At 40.7% G+C, this 15,160-nt stretch overlaps 1 protein-coding gene across 6 annotated transcripts in view; it reads right to left on the bottom strand.

Annotated features, from left to right (window-relative positions):
• Positions 1–15,160, bottom strand: part of LOC133622369 (synaptotagmin-2-like) — a 124,362-nt gene that overhangs the window by 33,574 nt on the left and 75,628 nt on the right. The window contains exon 1 of one of the 6 annotated variants that reach the window (XM_061985052.1): positions 10,084–10,279. The exons of the other annotated variants lie outside the window; for them this stretch is intronic. The gene's annotated coding sequence lies outside the window, so the exon portion shown is untranslated. Of the gene's footprint in view, positions 1–10,083; positions 10,280–15,160 lie in introns of those variants that run through there. 6 annotated transcript variants of the gene reach the window in all.

Here is a 15,160-nt window from a genome sequence, read left to right as displayed (position 1 = left end):
GGCCCTATCGTAGTGAGAAAAACAACTACTATGATCCAAACAAGCAATCCTACTGTCAAAGCCAAGAACAGTCGTTGAAGTGTAATTTCCCATCGTTAGCATTGAGGTTTTGTGTGGCAGACCGATCGCTGTGGATCGACTACCACCACCAGTCCAAAATAGTCGGAATCACCCTTGTTCGCATTCCATTCAGTTGTAAACTAATGGCACGAATGGCATTCTGGTCACCTTCTGCGAACAGGATGTTTCTAACTCCTGAAGGCTAAATTGCAAAGAAAGGACTATGTTCTATGTGGGAGATAGGTGGTGTCGCAGACCACCTCCTCTGTTCATGGATGTTTTTTCCACTTTGACATAGATGGCTTCCCTCACTCCTTTTTCATACCATCTCTCCTCCCGGTCCAGAACCTGTACATTTCTGTTCTCAAAGGAGTGCTGTTTCTCCCTTAGGTGCAGGTAGACAGCGGAGTCTTGGCCTGAAGAATTTGCCCGTCCATGCTGTGCCATGCGTCGGCTTCGTGGTTGTTTTGTTTCCCCAATGTATGAATCAGTGCATTCAACATTACACTGGATAGCATACAACAGATTGTCTTTGTGGGGGTGTGGGGTCTTTAGGATGCACTAGTCTCTATCTCAGGGTGTTTCCTGATTTGAAGTGTACTGGGATGGTGTGTTGGTTAAAAAATATTCTGAGTTTCTCAGATAGACCTGATACATATGGAATTACAATATTAGTGCGTCTTGTTCCTCCTCATCCACTCTGTTCTTGTTATTTCTGGAACTGGATTCACTTTTCCCAAACGTAGGGTTCTGATAATGCCGAGTTTGTGTTCCAGTGGGTGGCCGGAGTCAAAAAGTAGGTATTGTATGTGTGGGTTTTTGGTAAACCCTGACATGGAAGCCCCTGTTTTCTTACTTTCTTTGACATCCTGACGTGTGAACTTGATGTTGTTGTCCACTGAGTTAATGTGCTCTGTGAAGGCTTGCACTTCTTGGTTTCTGATTTTCACCCATGCGTCATCCACATATCTGTACCAATGACTTGGTGCTGTTCCCTTAAAAGAGCTCAGAGCTCTCTTTCCCATGTCACATGACGCATGGCACAGCAAACTCTACCTGCACCGCGGGGAGAAACAGCACTCCTTTGAGAACAAAAATGTACATACTCTGGACAGGGAGGACAGATGGTACGAAAGAAGCGTGAGGGAAGCCATTTCTGTCAAGGTTGAAAAACCATCCCTGAACAGAGGAAGTAGTCGGCCACACCACCTGTCGCCGACATTCAACACTGTCCTTTCAAACAGGAGTTAAAAACATTCTGGTCACAATCTGTGAATGGAATGCTAACGTGGGTCCATCCATCCATTTTCTACCGCTTGTCCCTTTCGGGGTCGCGGGATGTGCTGCAGCCCATCTCAGCTGCACTCGGGCGGAAGGCGGGGCACACCCCGGACAAGTCGCCACCTCATCACAGGGCCAACACAGATTCATTGTGCCGCATCCACCGGCTGCAACTGTCCGCCTGACTGGCCAAGCTGGTGCTGGAGTCACAGCAATAGGTGGCAAAATGCTCGACGATATAAATTATCGATGTCCTCACAAATGTGAAGCATTCAATGCGTTGGCGAAAAAGTGAATTTTGTGTTCGAGCTTGCCTCATTCAAATTACATTGTTGAAATCAAATCAAATGTTGGCAAAGCCCAAACGACCACCTCCAAGTGGCGCCAACGTATCTACAGCCTGTAGAATGTACGTACGTGAATCATTATGTTGGCATGAGGCAGCGCACATTTCGACGTCATGCAAGTTCACTACTGATGCATCTCATCTTTGCTGTGAAAAAGAGGATATGCCAGGTTTTTGTGCATAAGCAGAATTAGTTGGATCACCAGTGTTGAAATAATAACTGATGCATTTTTGTGTGCGCTTTTTTTTTACTTGGAAACATGTTAACTCAAATCTATTGGTACATTGTTATTGTGCTTTTTCTTATTTAATTTCCATCCATCCATCCATTGTCTACTGCTTGTTCCTATTGGGGGTGGCTGGAGCCTAGACCAGCTGCATTCGGGCAGAAGGCGGTGTACACCCTGGACAAGTCGCCACCTCATCACAGGGCCAACACAGATAGACAGACAACATTCACACTCACATTCACACACTAGGGCCAATTTAGTGTTGCCAATAAACGTATCCCCAGGTGCCTATTCAAAATGTTAAAAAATGTTTAACTAATCTACTTAGTTCATTTGTTTTTTAAGTACAGTTGCTTTAAAACTAGCAGGTTAAAAACAATGTAAGAAATTGTGATATTAATCGAGATCGGATGATATATAAAAACAAAAACTTTTTTTTTTGCCATATCACCCAGCTTTAGGATCTGATAATCACTTTGGAATGATCACAAACAAGGAATCAACACCACACACAAATATTTCCTCCTCAAAAGTCCCTCCAAGTAACGCAAGTTAATAAGAGTCGGTGTCAGTTGAAGTGAAGGCGCTTTACTTAACTGCCGCTACAGCGCTTCATCAACCGTCCTCTTAGCGATCCAGCAATCTACAGGCCGATATTAATCCACCCCAAAAAGGGAACATTTCAATTATATAATAATCTATAAAGTTGCTCAGAAGCAAGATAGCATCCGCTGAAAGGTCTTTAGACGCGTCTGACGTCACTTGATAGTGTCATGTTTGCGTGGCATCAAAACACACCTTGCTTAAAGGCACCCCCACCTAACATGGTAATTGATTGTATTGATTTATGTTAAAAGGTCTGTGCTCTGCACTGATGTGCTTCCAGGTTCAAGCTGAGTGTAATTGTAATTAATAGAAAAACAGTGATCGATTGGTTTGGTTTTTACAAGAAGATGACAAAACAACGGCATTACATCTTATGATAATGATAAATGGGTTGTACTTGTATAGCGCTTTTCTACCTTCAAGGTACTCAAAGCGCTTTGACACTACTTCCACATTTACCCATTCACACACACATTCACACACTGGTGGAGGGAGCTGCCATGCAAGGCGCTAACCAGCACCCATCAGGAGCAAGGGTGAAGTGTCTTGCTCAGGACACAACGGACATGACGAGGTTGGTACTAGGTGGGGATTGAACCAGGGACCCTCGGGTCGCGCACGACCACTCTTCCACTGCGCCACGCCGTCCCTCTTGCACTATAAACATAGCTGACTTGATTACGATTTAAAGGGAAACTGCACTTTTTGGGGGGAATTTTGCCTATTATTCAAAATTCTTGCGTTAGACAAGCACACATATGTTTTTCTGTTTTTTATGCATTCTAACTAGTGCAAGATACGAGCAAAAGTCTGCTTACAAGGGAACCGATGGGGCTCTATTCTGGCTTTAAAGCACTTTAAAAATACCCAAACATTTCCATCAAGGTTTTATATAGATGATATAAGTATATAATGTGGCAACAAACACATCCCAACATTTGTTTTTTTCTTTCGACAACATCAGTGATTATTACTCACTGCAGATTTCATGAGAGCCAAAAAACATAATATAACATCACTTACTTTACAATGTCTGCTGTCACTGGGATTCCAACTGTTAGGATGTTCATATCTTCCAGTATAAATGAAGAATGACGCAAAATCCTCGTGAAGATGAGGGGGTAGAACCAAGCGTCTTTTCGTATCTTTCTCACCAACTTGGGCCGTCAACATTGACCAACTTGGCGGATTATGTCTTGATTCTTTTACTATCAATGTGAGAGGCATTACTTGTGGTCTAGCATATACTGTGAACGTTCACAAGCTCCGAACATGTAAATGGCGTATTGCTGGCAATTTTGGGATGGTTATTTATCGGGCTTTATTGACAAAATAGAGGACCTCCCATCATACTTGCCAACCCTCCCGGATTTTCCGGGAGACTCCCGAAATTCAGCGCCTCTCCCGAAAACCTCCCGGGACAAATTTTCTCCCGAAATTCAGGCGGACCTGAGTGACGTGTCGACAGCCTGTTTTCACGTCCGCTTTCCCACAATATAAACAGCGTGCCTGTCCAATCACGTTATAACTGTAGAATGATCGAGGGCGAGTTCTTGGTTTATTATGTGGGTTTATTGTTAGGCAGTTTCATTAACGTCCTCCCAGCGCGGCAACAACACACAACAACAGCAGTCACGTTTTCGTCTACCGTAAAGCAGTTCGTCTGCCGTAAACAGCAATGTTGTGACACTCTTAAACAGGACAATACTGCCATCTACTGTACATGCATATGTGACAATAACATCTCCGGCTTTTAGAGAGTGCAGTGCACAACTGCGCACACAACAAGGAGACGAAGCAGAATGCATCATCAGAGAGGGTGTTCAGCATGGTTAGAAAAATAGCGACAGGGAATAGAACAAGGATGGACAATTCAACCCTTAACTCAACAATGAGTAGATGAGTGTTATGTGTGTGTATATGTGTAAATAAATGAACACTGAAAAGAAATGAAGTATTTCTCTTATATATATATATATATATATATATATATATATATATATATATATATAATAAAATAAATATATATATATATATATATATATAGCTAGAATTCACTGAAAGTCAAGTATTTCATATATATATATATATATATGAAATACTTGACTTGGTGAATTCTAGCTGTAAATATACTCCTCCCCTATTAACCACGCCCCCTACCCCCCACCTCCCGAAATCGGAGGTCTCAAGGTTGGCAAGTATGCCTCCCATTGACTTCAATGTAAGCGGACTTTTATTTACATATAAAGTCCCAAAAAAGTGCAGTTCCCTTTTAAAAGCAGGTGTTGATAAAAGACTTCCCTGCTGTGAGATGTTACGTGATGTTGGTGGTGTACAACCTCTTGTGCTAAAAAAAAGATGCTAATATAAGGAGCATCGATGTTAGTATCGGTATCGTTAAAATCCTAACAATAAACGTCCCTACTGTTTATACAAGTTATATATCATGAAGAAAAAGAAAGGAGTAATTCAATTTTGTGAAAATGTTATCAAATACTTTTTTGGTCTCCTATACAGTATTTTCTTTGATAGAATTAAGAAAAACATTTGGAATCTTTCCCACCTTCTACTTGATTTGGAAGTGAAGTACATGCTCTTCGGTGAAAACATACTTCGTCTGATCACCTCTCTTTTGACTGAAACTCAAGTTTAGAGAAGTATTTGATTTTGGAAATATAATTCAACATTCATTCTGCAAAGCATTAAAACATCGTTTTGCATTTGACAAAAAAACGCTGGCTTCCTCACTGATAAAACATGTTAGCAACATGCACCTGCTATCTCACGATCGCCCCACCTCTCCCAGTGTGGTGAGTTAGAGTACTACAAGAGGCACTCAAAATACAGTGCCTATAGCTGTATTTAATAGTACAATTATTAAGAATAATGATATCACACTTACATTAAAAAAGGCTGCACATTCTACAGTATACAATCTAGAAATGCATGGTGTAAAAATGTTTCCACAAATATTATTTTGCCGACATTGTGACAAGCAGACCAGCTCGTAAGCCCCGTCCTCAACCTCTTCAGTTAGGTTTGTGTGCAAATTTTACTATATGTTAACAAAATATTGTACAGTAATCATACACAATATACATTTATAACACAGTTTAAAGGACAAATATTATTATTTGTTTTATGTTTTTATTTTTTATCATGACAAGTGAGGTTTTGCCTCACCACTTACCCTGACTGCACGTCCCTGGTGTGTTAAATGTAAAAAAAAAAATGTTTTTAAACAAAATATACTGTATACAGGCACTGCCAATGGCTAATATATGTTTGTATTTTTACTAATATATATATTGGTCACAATTAGATGTTAAACTTTGTAAAAATTGCTGTTCGGACCCCCAAAAAAGAAAGACCTGTAGAATGTGCAGTTGAATGTGAAGATTTAAAAAAGAGATCTCCGACAATGAAAGGATTTAAAAAGGGACAGCAAGGTTTCTGTAATGCTTTTTACAAACACTGCGTCTATAACATAATGTTCTACTTTTGCTCTGTGCGCGTGTATTAGCGGGGTTCAGCTAATATGCGGCGAGAGTGTATTGATAATTGTATCATAATTCTTTTGTGCCCTTGAGTGCACGATCCTTTCCATCCTTATCATTTCCATCCTTTGTAACTGGGCTACTGTGTGGAACAATATCCCTTGTGGATCATTAAAGTTTGTCTAAGTCTATAAGGTTACGCAATAGTTCGCCACATCAATATAGCGTCACACTCCTACTTGTAGGGTTACAACTTTATTTTATAATATTTAGTCTTTAATATGGTACTTTTTTTAATTTAAGCTTGGGTCTGGAATCACTTCACTGTTTGTTTTAGTACTTTTTCCCCCCAAACTGATTGAATCAATTCCCCAAATTGGACACTTTGAGACGACCATCAGGTGTGTTATGCTGCACCCTACTGTTTTTTTAACGTTTGGAATGCAAACCTCGTTTCCATATGAGTTGGGAAATTGTGTTAGATGTAAATATAAACGGAATACAATGATTTGCAAATCCTTTTCAACCCATATTCAATTGAATGCACTACAAAGACAACATATTTGATGTTCAAACTCATAAACTTTTTTTTTATTTTTACAAATAATAATTAACTTAGAATTTCATGGCTGCAACACGTGCCAAAGTAGTTGGGAAAGGGCATGTTCACCACTGTGTTACATGGCCCGTGATATCCTTTACACACTGATGTTGCTTGTTGATGCAGTACAGCCTGAGGGATCGAAGGTCACGGGCTTAGCTGCTTACGTGCAGTGATTTCTCCAGATGCTCTGAACCCTTTGATGATATTACGGACCGTAGATGGTGAAATCCCTAAATTCCTTACAATAGCTAGTTGAGAAAGGTTTTTCTTAAACTGTTCAATAATTTGCTCACGCATTTGTTGACAAAGTGGTGACCCTCGCCCCATCTTTGTTTGTGAATGACTGAGCATTTCATGGAATCTACTTTTATACCCAATCATGGCACCCACCTGTTCCCAATTTGCCTGTTCACCTGTGGGATGTTCCAAATAAGTTTTTGATGAGCATTCCTCAACTTTATCAGTATTTATTGCCACCTTTCCCAATTTCTTTGTCACGTGTTGCTGGCATCAAATTCTAAAGTTACGGTAATGATTATTTGCAAAAAAAAATTTTTTATCAGTTTGAACATCAAATATGTTGTCTTTGTAGCAGATTCAACTGAATATGGGTTGAAAATGATTTGCAAATCATTGTATTCCGTTTATATTTACATCTAACACAATTTCCCAACTCATATGGAAACGGGGTTTGTAAGTTGAAAAACATTTTCCAAACAGAACAAAAACAGCCATGCTTTTTTTCAGGTCAAATAAAACGCACCATTAGCACAGTTAGGTGTTCAACATCTGCCGTTGTTTGCAAGAAAAAAAAACATCACATAGATTGAGGGCAAAAACAGCAAGGTCCTGTGGATGTGGGGCAGTAGGAGGGCTCCAACACCCGAACAATACATGAGAATATAGCATGCACTTCTATTCTTTCTTCATGAAGCGGATGAAGCATTTAGCCACCAGCTGTCTTGTCAGCAGGAGCCAAATGAAAACAGAAATAAGATTGGTGAACTTCAAAGCATCCGCTCCTTTTTTCTGGGTTTGCATGAGAGACTCTGAGAGTATTTGTCTGTGTGAGAGCCACAGGATGCTGCAGCCTGAAGTTCACACTTAATGAGCCGGGCTGAATGTTTTCCAGCCAGGGAGCTCACCATCAAACAGCCCTCTGCTCGTTGCCAGTGCAAAGGTAAACATATGCAGTACACACTGTAAATATAATATTATCCCTCATACAATAGTTACCTCTGTAGTTTTGCCTCATCCTTCACTTTAACCGTGAGTGAAGAATGCATGAAAATGCACTAGCGATCTGTTAAGGCCGAAAGAGAAAGACATGACATGATATTATCTGCTCACAGATGGTACTTGGTGGTTGTTTGAGCACACTGCAGCTAGTCCTGGATAGTCCCACTCCTTAATGATTCAGTCACACGCGACATTCTCACAGGAATCTGTATTCAGTTACTGTATTTCAGGAAGTTGAGCAACCATGTGACCACTCCAGATACCATTGACCGTCTCTGATAATTACCACACCAGAGTCTCCGGGGAAGGAACAAGCTGAGTTATATTTCAAGATTTTTGGTTTGTTTTTAGGGGGAAATGTAGGTTTTAGTTGAAAAATAAAATTCCATATTAGGGGCAATGATTTTTATTTTTGGCTGTACCTATTTGATTCTCTTGCTCAGCAGGTGTTCATTTTAGGGCCAGTGGAACTAAAGTAGAATAACTACAAAATTAACATCACCTAAAATGTAAATACATGTCAAAATACATGTATGTAAATAAAATATAATAATATAATAGTGAGAATGATAGTAGTAATGAAATATAAATACATCCATCCATCCATTTCCTACCGCTTATCCTTTTCAGGGTCGCGGTGGGTGCTGCAGCCTATCTCAGCTGCATTCGGGCGGAAGGCGAGGTACACCCTGGACAAGTCGCCACCTCATCGCAGGGCCAACACAAATAGACAGACAACATTCACACACTAGGGCCAATTTAGTGTTGCCAATCAACCTATCCCCAGGTGCATGTCTTTGGAGGTGGGAGGAAGCCGGAGTACCCGGAGGGAACCCACGCAGTCACGGGGAGAACATGCAAACTCCACACAGAAAGATCCAGAGCGCAGGATCGAACCCAGGACCTTCGTATTGTGAGGCAGACGTACTAACCCCTATATCACCGTGCTGCCTGAAATATAAATAACAGATTAAAAATTACCAGAATAAAAAGGAAGCGTTTAAAATGATCAGTAAAAAGCCAGATTAAAAATGTGTTATTGTTGTTGTATAATTGTGTTATTGTTTTTATATAATACATACTACGCAGTTGGAGTTGAAAAATATAATTTCTAATTAGGGGCAATGCATGTTGCATGTATTAATGGAAATACTTTTCTTCTGTTTATTCACTGTTTTGTTACAAACAGAGAACAAGGAAATGGGACAATACAAATGGTACTTGGTGGTTGTTTAAGCACACTGCAGCCAGTCCTGGATAGTCCCACTCCTTAATGATTCAGTCACACGCGACATTCTCACAAGAATCTGTATTCATTTACTGTATTCCAGGAAGTTGAGCAATCATGTGACCACTCCAGATACCGGCCATTGACTGTCACTGATAATTACCACACACAGAGTCTCCGGGGAAGGAACAAGCTGAGTTATATTTCAAGATGCTACTACTCAAGAATACTACATTTAGTTAATGGTCTTTGAATGTGAAAAATATATTTGCTTCACAGCTGCACCAAATCAGACTCCCCGGGCTCGCAATAACACTTCTGGAATAATAGCCACGCTATGTATAGCAATTAAGATGAATGAAGCACCAAATTTGAATTGAATTCACAAAATCTCTGCTAATGACCAGTCCTGATGTGGAAGTACAAGCAGCCCAAGATAGGCTTTGTCCTTGGTACTGTCACCTCAGTGCTGCCAGTGTTATACGTCCCATGAGAGACAGCGGGAGAAAAAAAAAAGAACATCCTGCAGCACTTTATAAAATCCCACCTCCCGTTTGTATACCCTCTTCAGCACGACTGTCAGCCTCTATACTTCTAAGACCAAGAGCACACGCTCTCTGGTGTATTTTGTTACATTATGGCAAAAACACAATATTTTAGTGTTGACTCTTTTGCCTCCACTGGTGTTGTTTCTCACTGTTCAAGGAGCTTTGTGAGGGACGTTACTGAAACATCTGTCAGGCGGGACAGCCACTCTCCAGAAAAGAGGTGTGACACCCACCAAGTGGGTTTAAACAAGGCATTATCCATGACAACAGTCCAGATTGAGACCCCCACATGCCTGCACCATGTATCTGAAGTAAAGTTTGCATTGCATGCATGGGCAGAGAATATGTTCGCTCCCAAGTAGAAGGAATCGGGAAAGGAAAAAAGATGATCCCAGATTCCTTAAAGTGGAAATGATGCTGAGAAGAGTTAAAACACACCCTTACCAGCACTGCCGTATTTCCGCAATCCTGCTCTCCAGGCTAACCCATTCACCAAAGAGGCACTTAGGGTTACTGATACAATGCCTTATGAATATTCCCGGACCGCTCTCCCATCAGTACCAGCAACTGCAGTTCTCTTTGCACTCTTCCTACTGCACCACTAGTTGTTCTCCCACACACACACACCGCCATTCTGACAACCCCCACCTCTGTTTCTCTCAGTCCCCTCCTCCTCTCCTTCTATCTCTTTCATGGATACCCCCCGCCCCCCTCACCCAACCCTCCTCTCCATCTTCCACCCTCCCTCCACTCCAGCACTCGCTACCCAGCTGATTTGCGATGCTACTCACAAGGTGCTATATATGCAGCACTCTCCATCCCCATCCGATGCGAACGTGTATCCCAAAAGCGTCCGCATGCACTACAGTCAGAGCGCCGCTCACTTCTGACATCACTGGGATTGTGTCGGCATAAAGAAACAAGCATTTGCAATGCAAGGCAAACATATGACCTACAGTAGATTAGGTATGGAGATAATAGGCGGAAGCCACAAAGAAGACAGTTATTTGCTTACTGCTTAGTGCAACAGCCGTCGACTGCTCGCTGTCTTCATCCGTTTGTCTAAATGATGTGTTGCAGAACTCCCACTGTCATCAAGGAAGAGTTTGAACTCCCTAGCACCGCATGAATGTAAGCAGGGTAAATGGTGCATGTAAAAACAGTACAGACATGAGTTCTTTTCTCGGTCGGGAGAAGGTTTCGAAAAATAGTTTGTGTGTGTTAAAACCATACTTGCCAACCCTCCCGGATTTTCCGGGAGACTCCCGAAATTCAGCGCCTCTCCCGAAAACCTCCCGGGACACATTTTCTCCTGAAAATCTCCCGAAATTCAGGCGGACCTGGAGGCCACGCCTCCTCCAGCGAGGGTCTGCATGGAGCAATGTTGTTGTAGTATTTTGAGTTGGAGGCAATAAACAGGCGAGGGGAAGAAGTGCGTCTCTTTACTGTAGACTTCAGAACAGACTCACACACTTGACGTCAGGTGCGCAACACCACGTAAATCGTTGGCCAACCAAAAAGTAACCCCAGTACGCTACAGCCAACATTCACCAGGAGATGGCAACAGACAAACATAGATCACTCTATTACATTCCAGTCTCTCCATGTTTTCTCGCCATGGTAACATGTGATCCACATGCACTGTGCGCTGTCTCTGTCCCTCTTGATATATATATATATACTGTATATATATATATAGTATATATATATATATATATATATATAAGAAAATACTTCACTTTCAGTGAATTCTAGCTATATATATATATATATATATATACTGTATATATATATGAAATACTTGACTTGGTGAATTCTAGCTGTAAATATACTCCTCCCCTCTTAGCCACGCCCCCAACCACGCCCCCGCCCACCCCGAAGACGCCCCCACCCCCACCCCCCACCTCCCGAAAAAGGAGGTCTCAAGGTTGGCAAGTATGGTTAAAACACTGCAAACCATATGCATGTGTTAAATGAGTACACTACTGTAGTTGGTTACATGTGATGCCCACAGGTACTTCACGGGAGGGAGTTCCTCAGACCTCGTCCCCCCCCAAATTCAAGACTCCCATGGGAAAAAATGCATTCTACTATTTTGCCACCACACCGACCTTAAAATTCGAACTTCCCTGCTAAATTTTAAAACTGCCATAAAATCATGGCTCGGCTCAACCTCCACCTGATCTGAACCAACATCGATCTCAAGCAACTCTTCGAAGCATTAAACAAGTTTATATGTGGTTATAGTGTATATATATTTTCTCATTCTGTTTTGCACACTCTTGGAGTCAACATGTGCATAGTCATGTACATAGTGTATACCCCCACCCCTTTTTTGTATATATTGTTCTTCAAATCACCTGACATGTATACTGTGTATAGTGAAGTGAATTGTATTTATATAGCGCTTTTCTCTAGTGACTCAAAGCGCTTTACATAGTGAAACCCAATATCTAAGTTACATTTAAACCAGTGTGGGTGGCACTGGGAGCAGGTGGGTAAAGTGCCTTGCCCGAGGACACAACGGCAGTGACTAGGATGGCGGAAGCGGGGATCGAACCTGCAACCCTCAAGTTGCTGGCACGGCCGCTCTACCAACCGAGCTATACCGCCTTATACATTATTTTTCAATTTTTTTAACGTAATTTTTTTATATACATGTTACAGGTTATACAACTTGTATTATTGAATGTATGAAATGTGATGACGATGTAATGGACCACAATGGAAACAAGACTTTTGGCTTTTTGTGCCACCCATTTCAATTATTTAAAATGTCAATAAACTTCTCAATCAATGGTATTCGTTTACATGCAAACAGTTACATTGTGGTACATCACATATTTACAGTTTCACATTTTAACAGGCCTGAAAAGGAGTGGGAGGAAGCACATCTTATTTATTCCTACCCCTTTTCCATGTAATAGCAATTTCTAACACGCATTCACATCCTGTGCTTAATCTGTAACACAAAGCAATGAATAAATAATAAAGTGCGCATGACTAAATAGTTGATTAGTAAGGATTCTTCTTCCTTGTACTTTGTAAACACTGAGTTGGCCTAATTCGTTCCATAATTTAGTTCCACTGATATGCTAAAGGTTTTAAGTGTCTTATGTGCATACAAATGTTTTAAGTTGAATTAGACTTGGACTTCCTTTTTATTGTCATTCAAATTTGAACTTTACTGTACAGATAAGAACAAAATTTAATTTCATTAGCTCATGGTAGTGCAGGATAAAAAAGCAATAAGGTGCATATATAAATAATGAATAGATTACTGTACAGATAAATATATTGCACTTTTTCACATGCGTCCACGTTTATGGATGTATGTTATATTGTCTTTTTTATTCCAGCGAGTTAATCCATTTTGGGGGGAGTTGAGAGGATTTTTATGATGCGTTCAAGAGTCTTACGGCCTGAGGGAAGAAGCTGTTACAGAACCTGGAGGTTCTGCTCCGGAGGCTGCGGAACCTCTTTCTAGAGTCCAGCAGTGAAAACAGTCTTTGGTGGGGGTGGGAGGAGTCTCTGCAGATTTTCTGAGCCCTGGTCAGGCAGCGGCTTTTTGCGATCTCCTGGATAGGAGGAAGAGGAGTCCTGGTGATCTTTTCCGCCGTCCTCACCACTCTCTGGAGAGACTTCCAGTCTGAGGCACTGCTGGCTCCAGTCCAGACAGAGATGCTGTTGGTCAGCAGCTGCAATTATTCTCGAAGGTTACATTTCTCCTCCTTTGTTGGGAAGAATTGTTGTACATTCTTGTGTAGCAGGTTATGGTTTGCGTTGTGCATAATTTCATATGTTTGCTTATGCACCAAATGATTGAATTTTAAAAGTTTTGATTGAATAAATAAAGGCTTTGAATGTTCTCTTTATCTGACATAATGTATTATTCTAACTGACCTTTTTTGTAACACCATTAGTGAATGAAAAGTACTTTTGTATTCAACAAAATAACTTAGATTTGGTAACACAAGTAAGCAGAAGAGGATAGGGAGTTATATTTGTTCCAGAACAAATTGTGTTGTATTCATTAATTAACTATTTCTTACCACCTTATGTTGTATATTTTTAATATAATATTTCCAGTTCATTATATCATCTATTTTTATACATAGAAACGTGATTTATTTTACCCTGTCAATGTCTAACCGTCTATTTGTATTAGTAGTTTTTCTACTATTGCCGAATCGCATTTTTTTGGTTGTATTTAGATTCAAGGATTCTCTGTTTTTGTCATACCATCTCTTTAATTGTTAATTTCTTGTGTTATCATTCATACTAGGTTGAGTGTGTTCTCTCATGAACAAAACACACTTGTGTCATCTGCAGGGTAACTTTACAAATGTCGTTTTTATAGAGAATGAACAAATTTGGTCCCAGTATTGATCCCTGGGGTACTCCTCAAGATATATCTAAAGCTGCCGATGTGTTAGCCCAGCTTCACAAATTGCTTCCTGTTGATTAAGTAGCTTCTCACCTACTTCAAGAACAACCCCCTGATGTCATACGATTGTAATTGATGGTATTAGAAACACAATATCATACACTAATTAAAGATACAAAATGTATATCTTGCTGCAATTAATTGTAATTAATTATGAGTCAACTACAGACAAACTACAATTAATTGCGGTTAAATATTTATATCATTTGCCAGACCTGGTAAATATATTATCAGTGAGTGTGGCACCGTTGCTTTCATTCATATGCAGAATTCATGCAGATATATGCAGATTGTGATAACGCACAAATACTGGGAGGAAGAGATGTAATTGGGATCATTTAGCGCTTGCAATGATTTTCAAGCATGAAACTGTTTTGCGGCCGCTGTTTTTGCATCTATATTTAGTGTGTTTGGAATGCACAGTGGCACAGTTATGCACAAACGGCTGTGCGATGGTTATTGTGGCTATTGGTGCAATGACAAAGATGGACAGAGACAATCCTATTATTAGATACTGTATATAGGCTATCCAGCAATTCCATTCTAGAGGTTCTGGATGACCTTGGAGCCAACGGATGACAAAATAAATAAATGTCTCCTGTGTGAAAAAACTTGCATCTTTGGCGTGCAAGAAGGTTGGTTCCGTCGTAGATCGCACTGGAGGAGCGCTTTTAAATTTCCCCCAAATAGATTTGCACAGATTATAAAGGTGTGCCGCTTGTTCCACAACATAGCAAAACAACACGGTTTGGAGCATGTTGTCATGAAATAGGGTGGGCCGCACCACTTTTGCACATTTTAGGAGTTGTGCATGCAGTCATAGTAGGTCGCCCGCAACACGCTCACTGTTAGATCGTGCAATTTCATAGTTTGCACGTGCTATTTATTACTTGTTATTTGGACCTTAGTAGATGATAGGCCCTTAATACACAGTCACCAAAAGGCCACTTCCAAAACCACTTGCCTTTTTCCGGTACATAAGACATGTGACTTTGAAATTGTGTTGGCATAATGACAAGACGTGACGCACTCTTACACTTAACACCGATGCTGAGCCAGACACTTTGGGGCCCT

This window comes from Nerophis lumbriciformis, linkage group LG01 (assembly GCF_033978685.3).
Source record: "Nerophis lumbriciformis linkage group LG01, RoL_Nlum_v2.1, whole genome shotgun sequence".
In the NCBI taxonomy this organism is placed as follows: domain Eukaryota; kingdom Metazoa; phylum Chordata; class Actinopteri; order Syngnathiformes; family Syngnathidae; genus Nerophis; species Nerophis lumbriciformis.
The sequence above is the reverse complement of the archived record's forward strand: the minus strand, read 5'-3'. Positions and strand labels throughout refer to the sequence as shown.